A 13,417-nucleotide genomic window follows, 5' to 3' on the forward strand; every position below is an offset into this window, starting at 1 on the left:
CCCTTCAGAATGATTTTAAAATCAATCAATTAATTCACGTATGAATTTGACGCCTGCGTTTTGTGGATTCCCTTTTTTATTTTGCAAATATTATTTTTTCTGATATTCGCGGAAAATTTATTCGGCAATATTAAATATTTAAGTACGCCATTAGTGTGATGTTTAATTTGTAATTTTTTTTTATTACATTACCACCCCAAACAAGGCACATTGCCAATTTGATGTAGGGGGCTACTATTAAGGACACAAGCTACAGGTGTACTAGGCGGGGAGTTGGGCAGCAAGACGTCGGTTCACGTTACGCTTTAACTTTTGCATGTCAGTACAGTTGGGGAAGCAGGAACCTGGCAGGAATTCCAAAGTCTAGCGGTTCTGGGAAAGAAACTACTGGAGTAGAAGGCTCTCTTACATTTAGGGATCTCTACTGTGAAGGGGTGGGATTGTACTGCTTGTCGGGTTTGTCGGGGTATTTACGTCGAGGGGGCACAAGTGCTTGCATCTCGTCGAAACATACACCGTTAAAGTACTTGTAGAACAGGCAGAGGAATGCTACATTGCGTCGATGGGACAGAGACTGAAGTTTGGATGATAGTTCAGGACCTATTAGGTTAGCTTTTGAACCTTGTCTAGCAGTGAGAGACTAGTAGCAGATGCACCGGCTCAAATATGACAACAGTACTCCATACATGGGCGAATGGTGGCCTTATAGAGGTACAGGATACTTTCAAGGGTCAGTAGCTTTCTAGCATGGTAGAGAGAACCTACCTTTTTCGCAGCGGTCCTGGCAATGCTCTCAATGTAATTGTTCCAACTCATGTTTCATTTGAACGTTAGGCCGAGGAGTTTAAAAGAAGTGGTTTCAGATAAAGTCTTTGGCCATTGCTATTGGTGGTAGAGAAGGTTTCTTGTAGTTATTGAAGGATACAAGTTTAGTCTTGGTAGCATTGAATGTGACCATCCATTTTTGCCCCCATTCCACTACAGATTGGAGGCCATTCTCTAGTGTTTCTGCCATTTCTTTAGATATGTGTTCATTAGTTTTCCTGTCGTGTCTGTTATAGAGCGTGGTTGCATCAGCATATATACCCATCTCACAGACAATTTTGTCAGGGAGGTAATTTATGAATATTAGGAATAATAGAGGTTGAAGGATAGACCCCCGAGGCACTCCCGTATTTATATCATATTGTTTAGATGTACGGCCATCGAGGACAACCTGGATCTTTCCCTTATCTAAGAAGGATTTAATTATGTTAAGTATTCTACCAGTGATACCGTATGATCTGATTTTCCTGAGAAGACCTTTATGCCATACCCTGTCAAAAGCCTTAGATATATCTAAAGCTACCGCTCTACCCTCCCTCCTTTCTCAAGTGAATGGTATATACGCTCAGAGATTACAGTTAGAATGTCTGCTGTGGAACGGGCTTGCCTAAATCCATATTGTTGGTCAGTCAGAAGTTTAGCATCTGTAAGGTGATGGACTAGAGCTTGGTTAATTATGAACTCAAATATTTTGGCAAAAAGTGGCAGGAGGCTAATGGGGCGGTAATTTGCTGGGTCAGTTCTTTCGCTAGAATTCTTGAAAACTGGTACCACAGAAGCAGTTTTCCAGCAGACAGGAAAGCAAGATTCGTTAAGGCATTTGTTGTAAAGTTTGGAGAGGATTGGAGCTACTTTGGTGGAGGACCTTTTTAATAGTACAGGCGGGATGAGATCAGGTGCACATGCTTTTGAAGTGTCAAGATTTTTATAATGGCATGCACCTGAGAAGGGGTGATTTCCAGATCGTCAAGTGTGGCGTCTGTCCGCAAAGGAAAGTCTTGGATAGGTTGGTTAGCAGGGTCTAGTGTGGAGTTGGAGGCAAACCGACTGGCAAGCAGGTTAGCCTTCTCGGTTGCTGAGCAAACAACTTCATGATTGTTGGATAATGGAGGAATTGTTGATTGCCCATTATTTAATGTATTCCAATTTAACCTTTATTATAAACGCTGTTTGATTTTATGATTTATTTCTTGCCAAAAAAACCCCACATCCCTTTTCCGAACAACAAATAAAACTAGCTGATAAAATTTATAAGCCTTCTGAGGAGCTAACTGAGTAGGATGTTAAAATATAGTGGATTTTTTTTGAAGATTTTTTTGTTTCGAATTAACGGTTTTTGAATATTTCAGACGAGGAGGAAGTTCCATGAGAGTATGAAATTTACAATCCCCCCCCCAGTCGCATACATATCCCTGTTATGAGAGATTAAGGCGTGGGGATTTTGCAACTCTTGCAACTATGTCTAATATTGTAACATTAATAGTAATATTTTTTTTCAGATGGGTGCTAATTATATATGTATGTATATATATATGTGTGTGTGTGTGTATATATGTATATATATGTATGGATACATATATATGTATGCATATATATGTATCCATACATATATATGCATATATATGTATATGTATATATATGTACATGCATATATATATGTATATACATGTATATGTATATATATATATATATATATATGTGTGTGTGTGTGTGTGTGTGTGTGTGTTTATATGTATATTCCCATCACCATGCTTGACTGTAGGGATGACACACTTATCTTTGTACTCCTCTCCTGGTCGTCGCCACACATGCTTAAGGCCATCAGAACCAAATAAATTAAATTTCGTCTCATCAGACTATAGGACATGGTTCCAGTAATCTATGGGCTTTGTTGACATGTCTTCAGAAAATAGTTTCCGGGCTTTCTTGTGTACTGCCTTAAGAAGAGGCTTCCTCCTGGGGTGACAGCCATGCACACCAATTTGAGGAGTACAAAGATAAGTGTGTCATGCCTACAGTCAAGCATGGTGGTTATAATGTCATTATCTGGGGCTGTATGAGTGCTGCAGGTATTGGAGAGTTACATTTCATTGAGAGAAACATGAACTCCAGCATGTACTGTCAAATACTGCAGCAGAGCATGATTCCCTCCCTTTAGAAACTGAGTCGCAGAGTAGTGTTCCAGCATGGCAATGACCCAAAACACACATCCAAAACAATCACTGCTTTGCTAAAGAAGCTGATGGACTGGCTAAGCATGTCTCCAGACTTGAACCCAATAGAACATCTTTGGAGCATCCTCAAGCAGAAGTCTACAATATTCGCCAGCTCCGCGACGTCGTAATTGAAGAGTGGAAAGGCTTTCCATATGCTACATGTGAAGCTCTGGAACACTCCATGCGCAGGAGAATAAAAGCAGTTTTGGATAATGATGGTGACTACACAAAATATTGGGAGTTGACATGTTGTATGTTATTATTGACAACTTTTCGTAAGCGGTGTACTCACTTTTGTTGCCAGGAACTTAGCATTTAATGGCTATATTTTGAGTTATTTTGAGGGGAAAATAAATTACTCTGTTATATATACTGCAGACAGACTACTTTTCATTGTGTAAAAATTAAAAAAATATTTTTCAGTGTTGTCTCATGAAGAGATATATTTAAATATTTGAGGAAATTTGAAGAGTGTACTCACTTTTGTGATACACTGCATACATACATACATACGTACATACATACATACTGACATATATACATACATACATACATACAGACAGACAGACAGACAGACAGACATACATACATGTATATATATATATATATATATATATATATAGTATGCGAAATTCGGGTGACGACTTGGGAAGAGCATTATCAATGGCTACCACATCATAAAAATCACCCCATTAAGAATAAATCATTCCATAATCCACATCCATTAGGCCAATATTGCTCTTCATCGATTTATTGCTGAAAGGAAACATTAAAGACCGCAAACAATATTTAAAAGAAAACAAATGAAATACAGGTATATTTTATTTAAAACCTTTTTATTTCAAATAATTTGAAGCATAAAAAAAAAAAAAACTCAGCCAGAACGCATTAAATTTCTAGCGTTCGTATATATTAGAAATAATGTTTTATTAAAACAATTTTTTTGAACTTTTACATCCTCGTCTTAAAAGTCAGTTATTTAAACTGGGAATAAATATGATTTCCGGATGTGACAATTTTACTTATATACTCCTGACTTGGCTGGATAAAAGAATCGTTGGTTTTCCTTTCAATCAAACGTATATGAATCGTAAAGGAATAAAGAAGACGCATTGGATTGCAATATGGAATATGATGGCAATGAGTACTGGTCGAAAATGACGTCATATTAAAAAAAATAGTGTTGATGGAGGAGAAGTGGATACTGATCAAAAAGTGACGTCATATTATAAGAAAGTGTTGCTCAAGATAAAGTGATTACTAGTCGGAAGTGACGTCATACTGTAGGGCATGCTAAAGTCGAAATGAATACTAATCAGAAATGGCGTCTTTAGTCGAAAATGAAACTAATTTTAAAGGTAATGTTTAAATGTCGTATTTAATACGAAAAATGAGTATAAGCATCAAAAATTGTTTTATCTTGTTGGTTTTGTTAAAAAAAACTAGCAGTTCAGCCCGGCTTTGTTTGCTCGGGCCCTATGTACTGTTCATAACTTTATGTGCATATATATATATATATATATATATATATATATATATATATATATATGTACATTAAAAAGTTTGACTCATGGCCAGGTACATATATCTAAAATTTCAAGTGTTTAAGCACAAAATTGGTAGTTTGGTAGAATCTGCAAAGGTCAACTCTTCCAATTTTGACCTCTTGGCAGCCAAATTTTCGCCCCAAAACTGATTAAAAAGCTTGCTGCATGTCTGAATACCCTTTATGTAAGATTTCAAACGTTTAGACCTAAAATTGGCCGAATAGTTTTCTAGAGACCGCAGGGGTCAAATCTTTTGAACTTTGACCCCTTGGCAGCCAAATTTCCGTCCAAAAACCGAATGAAAAGCTCGCTCTATGTCTGATTACACTTTACGTAAAATTTCAAATGTTTAGACCAAAAATTGGCTGAGTAATTTGGTAGAGACACCAGAGGTCAATTTTTTTTAAACTTTGACATCAATGTTGTCCCCTTAACATTTATTGTTTTGGGCTCAAATCAAATTATTAAGTTAGATTCATGTCTATATCTAAAATTTCAATTGTTTATACCCAAAATTGGCAGAGGAGTTTGGTAGAATTTCCAAAGGTCAAATCGTTAAACTTTGACCCCTTGACAGCCAAATTTCTGTCCGAAAATGGAATAAAAAGATTTTTTCCAAAGCTTAATACCCCTTATGTCAAATCTCGAGTCTGTAGACTAAAAATCGACAGAGTAGTTTGGTAGGGAAATGTACATACACAGACAATTTCACTTTTATAGATATATAGATTAATTTGTATTATTATTATTATTATTATTATTATTATTATTATTGTTGTTGTTGTTGGTATGTTTTATTAAATGATGAATCATTTCGGGTTAAAATTCGAGTTTCGTTTTTAGATAAGCACAACATCAGGTAAAATTCAATGATCATTTCGTTCTGATTTAACTTATTTACATAATGTTGACATATTCCTAACGGTCTTCTCTCAATTTGGCATGCATAATACTAAACGGATTTTTAATGGAAATGATTTTTTATTAAATAATATTTAATAAATGCAACAACATAACCACTATATTTAAATATTATTAATTTTTATATGTCAATTACTGACATGAAAACATCTAAAACAACAAAAGTTATTGAATAAGAACGTGCCGGACACAACCATTTCAATTGTTAAGGGAAAGGGGAAAAACAAATTGCAAGTCAGACAATCCCCTTCTGACGTTTAATATTAATTTGAAAATAAATTTTCCACAACGAGATGCATTCTTTGTTTTCTCTTTTTTTACTTTCTATATCGTTTTATAAGTTCTTTTATTTAAAATGTTTTATTTTTTAAAACTTCAATGCCGATTCAGACATTTTTAAATGAATACTGAGATGAGTGTGAATACTAGTGAACCATATTTTTCTTGTCATTCGCGTATCGCCTGAAGTGTTTTTATATATGAAGAAATGTGGATGGGACCGACTAGAGTAATGTTGTCGTCAGGCTGGAGTACCTTTGTTTAGGGAGCTGGAATCTCCCTATAAATTAACCTTGTGTCAAACGTTATTGCCTGTTGCTTGCAGCATTCCCAATCACAGAAAACTCCTAAAAAGTCTACACAGATAATTTGGTTATCACTTCAGACAATGTCCTTTTGGAGGGTGGGGAGCTTGATCCCTAATACCCAGATCAAAAAGCGTGTTTATCTTTTCCCGAGTGGGGAGACAAATCAATAGGGACTTAATATTTTTACTATTTGATTAATTTTTCAACTTTTAACCAGTCCAAGCTTTCCTTTCGTTATATTTGCATTTTTTAAGCGCAAATGTGTGTGTGTGTGTGTGTGTGTGTGCACAAAGACAAGTGTGCATGAGCGTATGTTTGGTTCTTCGTACCTGTTTTACGGCATATCGTATCCTCTCCCCTCGACGATACTTTATAGACGATCAATCGAAAACGATTCAACGAATAATCTCCTGTCTTATCGTGAAAATTGTGAGTTAATACCTTTCTTATGGTATTAGTGAATGAAGACGATAGCTGAATTATGAGGCAGATAATCAAATCATGTTACATCCGCAATAGAGACAAATAGATTCGCAGAAAACATTATATAATCTCTGCTGTAATGTGCAGAGAAAGAAGTTGAGAGGCGTAAGGCTGTGGTTAGACCCGAGCATCCAACCGGAGGACACGATTCAGTCAATCATATTCAAAATAACTCCTTTTCCCATAATATTTCTCAGTACGTGGACTTATACTTGTGTCTTTGGACTTGTCTCCGGATATCCCCAGAACATTTCCAGGGCAACACCAAACCTCTGCACGTCACTGCTTCTCTGCGCCCATGCTTTACATTATCTGCTGAAACATTAGGCACGAAAAGAAAGAGTTGAACCCGGAAGTAAATAGAGGCAAGCTGGCTTTTGTGTATTCATACGTTAATGTAGAGTAACAGAGCATAATAAAAATGCTTTAGCTTCTATTTCCCACCCTTTTCAATATTCCGTCTAAAATGGCCGCCAACATCTTAATAACTATTAATCCTTTATTAAGTTTAATCATTTTTTTTTCCTTTAAGTTTAAACATGAAATAATTACTCTTTTATTAATGCCTAACAAAACGGTTACTCCTTTATCAAATGTACACATCAAACGATTACGGCTTTATTAAGTTCCAACAAGGAATAAAATAATTATCACACACACAAACACACACACATAGCTGTTTATATAAAAATAGCTATACTCAGGAAAATAAGGTTGATGAATATAATCTACAAAATTTTTGAAATAAGATTAGTTTAAACCAAAAAATCGTAATAGCTCATCTTAGTAAGACTGTCGAGTTTATACATTTTTTGCACGGTATGAAATTGAATAAAATATATGAATAAAGTGTGTGAAGCTTGTCATTTACTTAACTTAGTTGAAGTGTATATGGGAATACGTAAATGAGTATGTATATTTGTGAGCGTATGAGTCTCATACTCTACAATATAGACCTGTGTGTGTTCATTCGTAGTTAAATATGTGTATGCGTTTATGCACGTATGTTTGCGTACGTACGTACATGCATACATACATACATACGTACATACATACATACATATGTATATATATATATATATATATATATATATATATATAACGAGGGTAGATAGAAGAAAAGAGTAAATTCAATTCTATAAAAGGAGACTTATCGGGATAATATAAAGCTCAGCAAATTTCAATGGGGCTTATATAGGAGACAATAGGGGCGGAAAATGAATTCACAAAGACTATATATTGGTGAATATAGAATGAGTCATTTATATAATAAGGATATGCATACATTTATTTGGGGGATATCTTTATTCCCCAAATAAATGTATGTATATCCTTAATATTTGTGAATGTATGTATATTCTTATTATTTATTCATTTTCCGCTCCTATTGTCTCATATATATATATATATATATATATATATATATATATATATATGCATACATATATATATACATACATATATATACATATATATGCATACATATATATACATATATATATACATATATAAATATATATAAATAAATATATATATATATATATGTTTGTGCGTGTGGGTTTATGCATAAATATATATATAAATAAATATATATATATGTTTGTGTATGTGGTTTTATATATATATATATACATACATATATATATATATATATATATATATATATCAACACACGTGCATAAACCCCCACACACAAACATATATATATATATATATATATATATTTATTTATTTATATATACAAACATATATATATATATATATATATATATATATATATATATATCAACACGTTACATTTAAACTTTTCCATATCAGAACAATCAAGGAAGCAGGTAACAGGAGGGAACTTCCAAAGTCTAGCTGTTCGAGGGAAGAAATTATTACAATAGAAATCTTTCTGGCATTTAGGGACTTCATCAGTGAAGGGGTGTGATTTTGTGAAGTAAATAAAGGGTTCCGCTTGAAATTCCGTCCAAATTCCCGAGCTCGACAGAAATATTCATGAGTTTGATAAGATACGCCTGAAGAAGGTCGAAGGTTACATCGACCGAAACGTTGTGAAAATCACACTGAAGATTAGAACAGTAGTCTGATGAATCCAAATAATACAAATAACAAATCCTCATCTCAAAAATACAGTTTTTTAATTATAAATTTCTGTAGGTTATATCATTTTTATTACATAATCCATTAATTCTAATACAAGAAACGGTTCTATCACATCGAAGGAAAGCAATACAAAAGAGGGTGTGCATGCAGTCTGCCGGGTTTTCGACAATGCTTTTCAGGTAAACGCATTATTATGTACTTACTTGTCATGTTAAAATTAGTATAAATTCCAAAAATTACAAAATATGATCCGATAGAAAAATAATTACACGCAAAAATAGAATTTATTAAATTATCGTGTTTTATCATATGTTATTTTGTGGAAGAGTCGTGCGACCAATTCAGTATGACAATCTGAGTTATCTTTCTTGCTTTCTTTGAAATCTGCCATTAAGCAAAAAGAACATCCACGATCGGTTGTATTTACAATTTTTTCCGAAAAATAGATCTAGCACATCTAATGGATCGTTTTTCTTAAATTTTGGAATTTATACTAATTTGCTAAATGCCATTTTAGTGCTTTGTAGTGTTTTTATCTGAAATGCATTTGTTCGAAAACCTGATGTACTGCCTAATCACCGTAAAATATTAATAAGGATGTTTTAAAACACGAGTGTCATCTTGAACGGTTTATGAATATTTTCGATAGTCAGATTGTGATCATTCTACCGCTCCAGTAGATATCTCACTGCTGATGCAATGCTCTACCTGTATAAGAGCTAAGTACGTCCAAGGATGGAATACTGTTATCATATCTGGGCAGGAGTTGCTAAAAGCAGCTTATCCTACTTTGACAGAATTCAAAATAGACTTCGTAGCCTAATAGGGAGGGGCGCCCTTTTCTCTTCCCTGCGACTTCTTTTCCACAGAAGAGATGCTGCAAACTATCTCTGCTTTATCGTTATTTTCATAGCAAATTCTCGTCTGAGCTCCAATCTATGGTCTCCCTTGTCCTGACTTTCACAAAAACACTCGTCTAGCTGAAACCACTATCAATAATTCCCCCCACTCTTTATCTGTGCCTAAACCTAAACGTAGATTCCATGAACAAAGCTTCTTTCTTAGAGCTGCACACGTGTGGAACTCTGTTCCGTTTTCCTGCTTTCCAACTGATTACAATATGGCTGTCTTCAAGTCCAACGTGAACAAATTCTTGATGAGCCATCCCCTTATGTAATCCAATTTACCAAATTTCCACTACTAATGATTACAACAACATGTTCCCACACTCATTAACCTTTATCTCCGAGTGGTCTCCGGGCCTTGATAAGTGGTGAATCCTTTGTAAAAAAACCAAAAAAACCCCAAAAAACAAAAAAACAATTACGAAAATTTCATCTAAATTTTGGTTTCTTTGTCTGTGTAAATGTGTGGGAGTAATCCCCCTTTGCATTTTTTTATGGAAGTCACTCCAACTTCAGGCAAAGCATAAAGCCACTTGATGTAATTAACAAAAAAAGAAAGAAAAAAAAACTATAAAAAGAATTATCAACGATAAGTGTTGGATGGATAGAGTCCCACCCTGAAATCAGCAATTATATTCGCTTTACCAGAACGTTGCTTTTTATATTTGGGAGTCACCACTTATCAAGGCCCGAAGGCAACTCGGGGATAACGGTTAATGAATGTAAGGTGGTAGTGTAGTAATCGTTAATGGCTTAAATTAGGTAGAATTTCATTATTCATGGGGACGGCTCAACAAGAACTTGTTTACATTGGACTTGAAGGCTACTATGTTACATTCAACCGGGAATCAGGCCAGCGGAAATGTTCCACTGGCGGACAGTTCTGGGAAAGAAGGGTTGTTCATGGAATCTGCATTTATATTTAGGCACAGTTAGAGAGTGAGGGAAATCGCATATAGTGGTTGTAGCTAATCGTGTTTTTATTTTAAGTTTGGCAAAGGGACCATAAATTTGAGTTCAGTCGAGCACTTGCCATGAAAATAACGATACAGCAGAGACAGGCTACGTATCTTCGGCGGGGAAAAAGTCGCAGAAAAGAGAAAAGAGAAAACCTACTAGGTTTCTAAATTGGTTATGAACTCTATCAAGGCAGGTTAGGGGCGCAGAGCAGCTCTTGCCCAAATGTGGAAACAATGCTCTTTTTTATGGCATACCTGACTCTTATACAGATAGAAGATCACATCGACAATGATATACTTTCTGAAGCGGCGGAATGATTCAACAATTTTTCCAGCGATTTTGGCAACAGATCTGATGTATGTGTTCCATTTTAGATCAGGAGTAGACGTCAGTCCCCAAAACTTGTCTAGACGTCCCCATTCATTTCAATTGAGGCGTGATGGGGATCAGAGCGATCATGATAAAAGGGTTTTCGATGCATTAAAATTAACGAGCCACCTTTTCCCCATTGTACCACGTTCTCAACATTAGAAGAGAGAGAATCAGAAAGATATTGGTCATTACTAACCTTTGAAGTGTTGCATCTACATCGCTTTACCAACCTAATATCTACATCGCTTTACCAAATTTGGTCCAAATATCGACCATTGTCTAACATAGCACTTATTTAATTTTAATATGTCTAGGTTAACAGTCAAGATCCCGGTCACGGTGATGATAAAAATAAAAGTAAAAGCGACTATGGAATGTGAGGACTAAAGGACAAAGAAAGGAAAGCGAGAGTTACGAGGCTGTAGAAAGTAAAAACAAGATAGCAGGTATTAATTCACGAAAAGGAAACTTAGTTTCCTCATTGTCCTTTTTCGATACTAATTAACGAGATAAACCTTTAGCACATACGCCACCATTTTAAAAAGACTAGTATGCTGAAAGAAACGTCATGTTTTGTGTCTAGACAAATGGACGAGGCGAAAGGTTCGGGTTAATCCACCTAAATTTATCAACTCAAATCATTATTAGTTTGTTTTAGAAATGATTATAGAAGTTTATTTGTTTTTGTTTTCAAGCAATTGAATTAATATCTAGTTTCAAATAAATGTTCTGTGTCAGTCCAGGCTTGTGTTCCGTAGACTTTTAAATCAATTGCCATTATTACAGTCCAATTTATCAACTTTTGGGTGTCATTTAATATCTAGAAACAATATCGATTGCTCGCGGTTCAGTGAACAGTGTTACGTGAACAGAAGTTGCTGTTTTAATTATGAAAACATTGTTCAGATATCTCTTAGATTATTGTATTAACAATGCTCAAATTATAACAGAATATTCGTGCTAGGATGTCGTCTATGCAACATGTATGAAGTGTTATACTCACTGGTTAATAACCCAGGTCGTCTTCATCGTCCCAACAATTTCAGACGAATACAGCGGATCATTTCGAAAGAAATAATATATTAGTTACAAATAGTGTGGATAAATAGACAGAGAAATAAAGAGAGAATGGGGAATGGTGAAAACATAGATATACTCTGATTAGTTAAAATTCTGCGTCCGCCTTACTCCAACGGTACTTTTTGGAGGGGCAGCATTTTATCAGGTCTGCCCCGCTCGAGTATATAACAGAAAGAAAAGGTATTCCTTTATCTCTAGATACTACGTGATTCCGTCAACTTCCGTTTAATTAGTAAGGTCAATCCGTTGACCCCTAATCCGTCAATCATTCTTTCCATTAAAGTTTATAACCTTCGTTATGTAACAATACATATAAGTTTAACTCCAAATAACTTACTCTATAAACTGGAATATTATCGATCAAGTCCATAACAAAACTCTTGCAATATTCTTGCATGTCAAGTAAAGTAAGTATCGTTTTTTTTTCTAATCAATAGCTTTGTTTCCATGATATCAAAATTTGATTCCAGTTCATGTAGTTTTCTTGTGCATCTTTGTAGCACGTTGTTAAGAAGAATGAAATGCAATACGTTTGAATTCCTTCCCGAAAATATTTTTCGTGAATCGAAATTATTTTCAAATGAACACGACCTAAAAGAAAATGAAGTAACTCTGTACTCGTCTATACATAATGACTTCCCTTTATTTGGAATATAAGCAGATAATGTTAAAAGAAATGAGCAACATAGTTAAAAAAGCAAAATAAATTTAGAGTAAATACGCGATGAAAACTAATCTAATATACAAAGTAACGCCAGTCTACTTGCTTCTTTTTCATCGATAGTTTTCTTACAAAAAATGTGTGATTCGGTTTCGTGAGGTTTTCTTGCGGATCGTTGCAAGATGATATTAAAATGTAATTAGATCAAATTTATTTAAAAAAAAACAACTTTTTCTGTGATAAGAAATATTTTCAAATGCACACCATCTTAAAAATGATGTAACTCCGTCTTCATCCATATAAATTTAATAATAATAATAATAATAATAATAATAATAATAATAATAATAATAATAATATATTGAGAAAAAACAATATAGTTAAACATGTTAGAAAATACACCACCGAAAAACTACTATAGGTTGTCCCAAAAGAAGCTAATAGTTAAAATAATTCATAATTGTCTTAATTTTTTTTATATTTTTCTTTTATTTTTTCAGATCATCTAGAGTAAACGTTCCAAGGTCATGATGAGTCGTTACACTACCAAGGAGCGGATATTTAGTTGTATTTTCGGTTGAATAAGTCATATCAGAAACTCCAAGAGAATTTCGACGAAACTTCAACACAAGAAATTCCCCTACTCCCAATGCAATAAAAGCCATGGCGGCTCAATTTCATGAGCCAGGATCTGTACGTGACTCCCTAAATTTGGTAGACCCCGTATGGCAAAAAGTGATGAGAATCG

This window comes from Euprymna scolopes, chromosome 14 (assembly GCF_053919585.1).
Source record: "Euprymna scolopes isolate OS-2025 chromosome 14, ASM5391958v1, whole genome shotgun sequence".
Lineage (NCBI taxonomy): Eukaryota > Metazoa > Mollusca > Cephalopoda > Sepiida > Sepiolidae > Euprymna > Euprymna scolopes.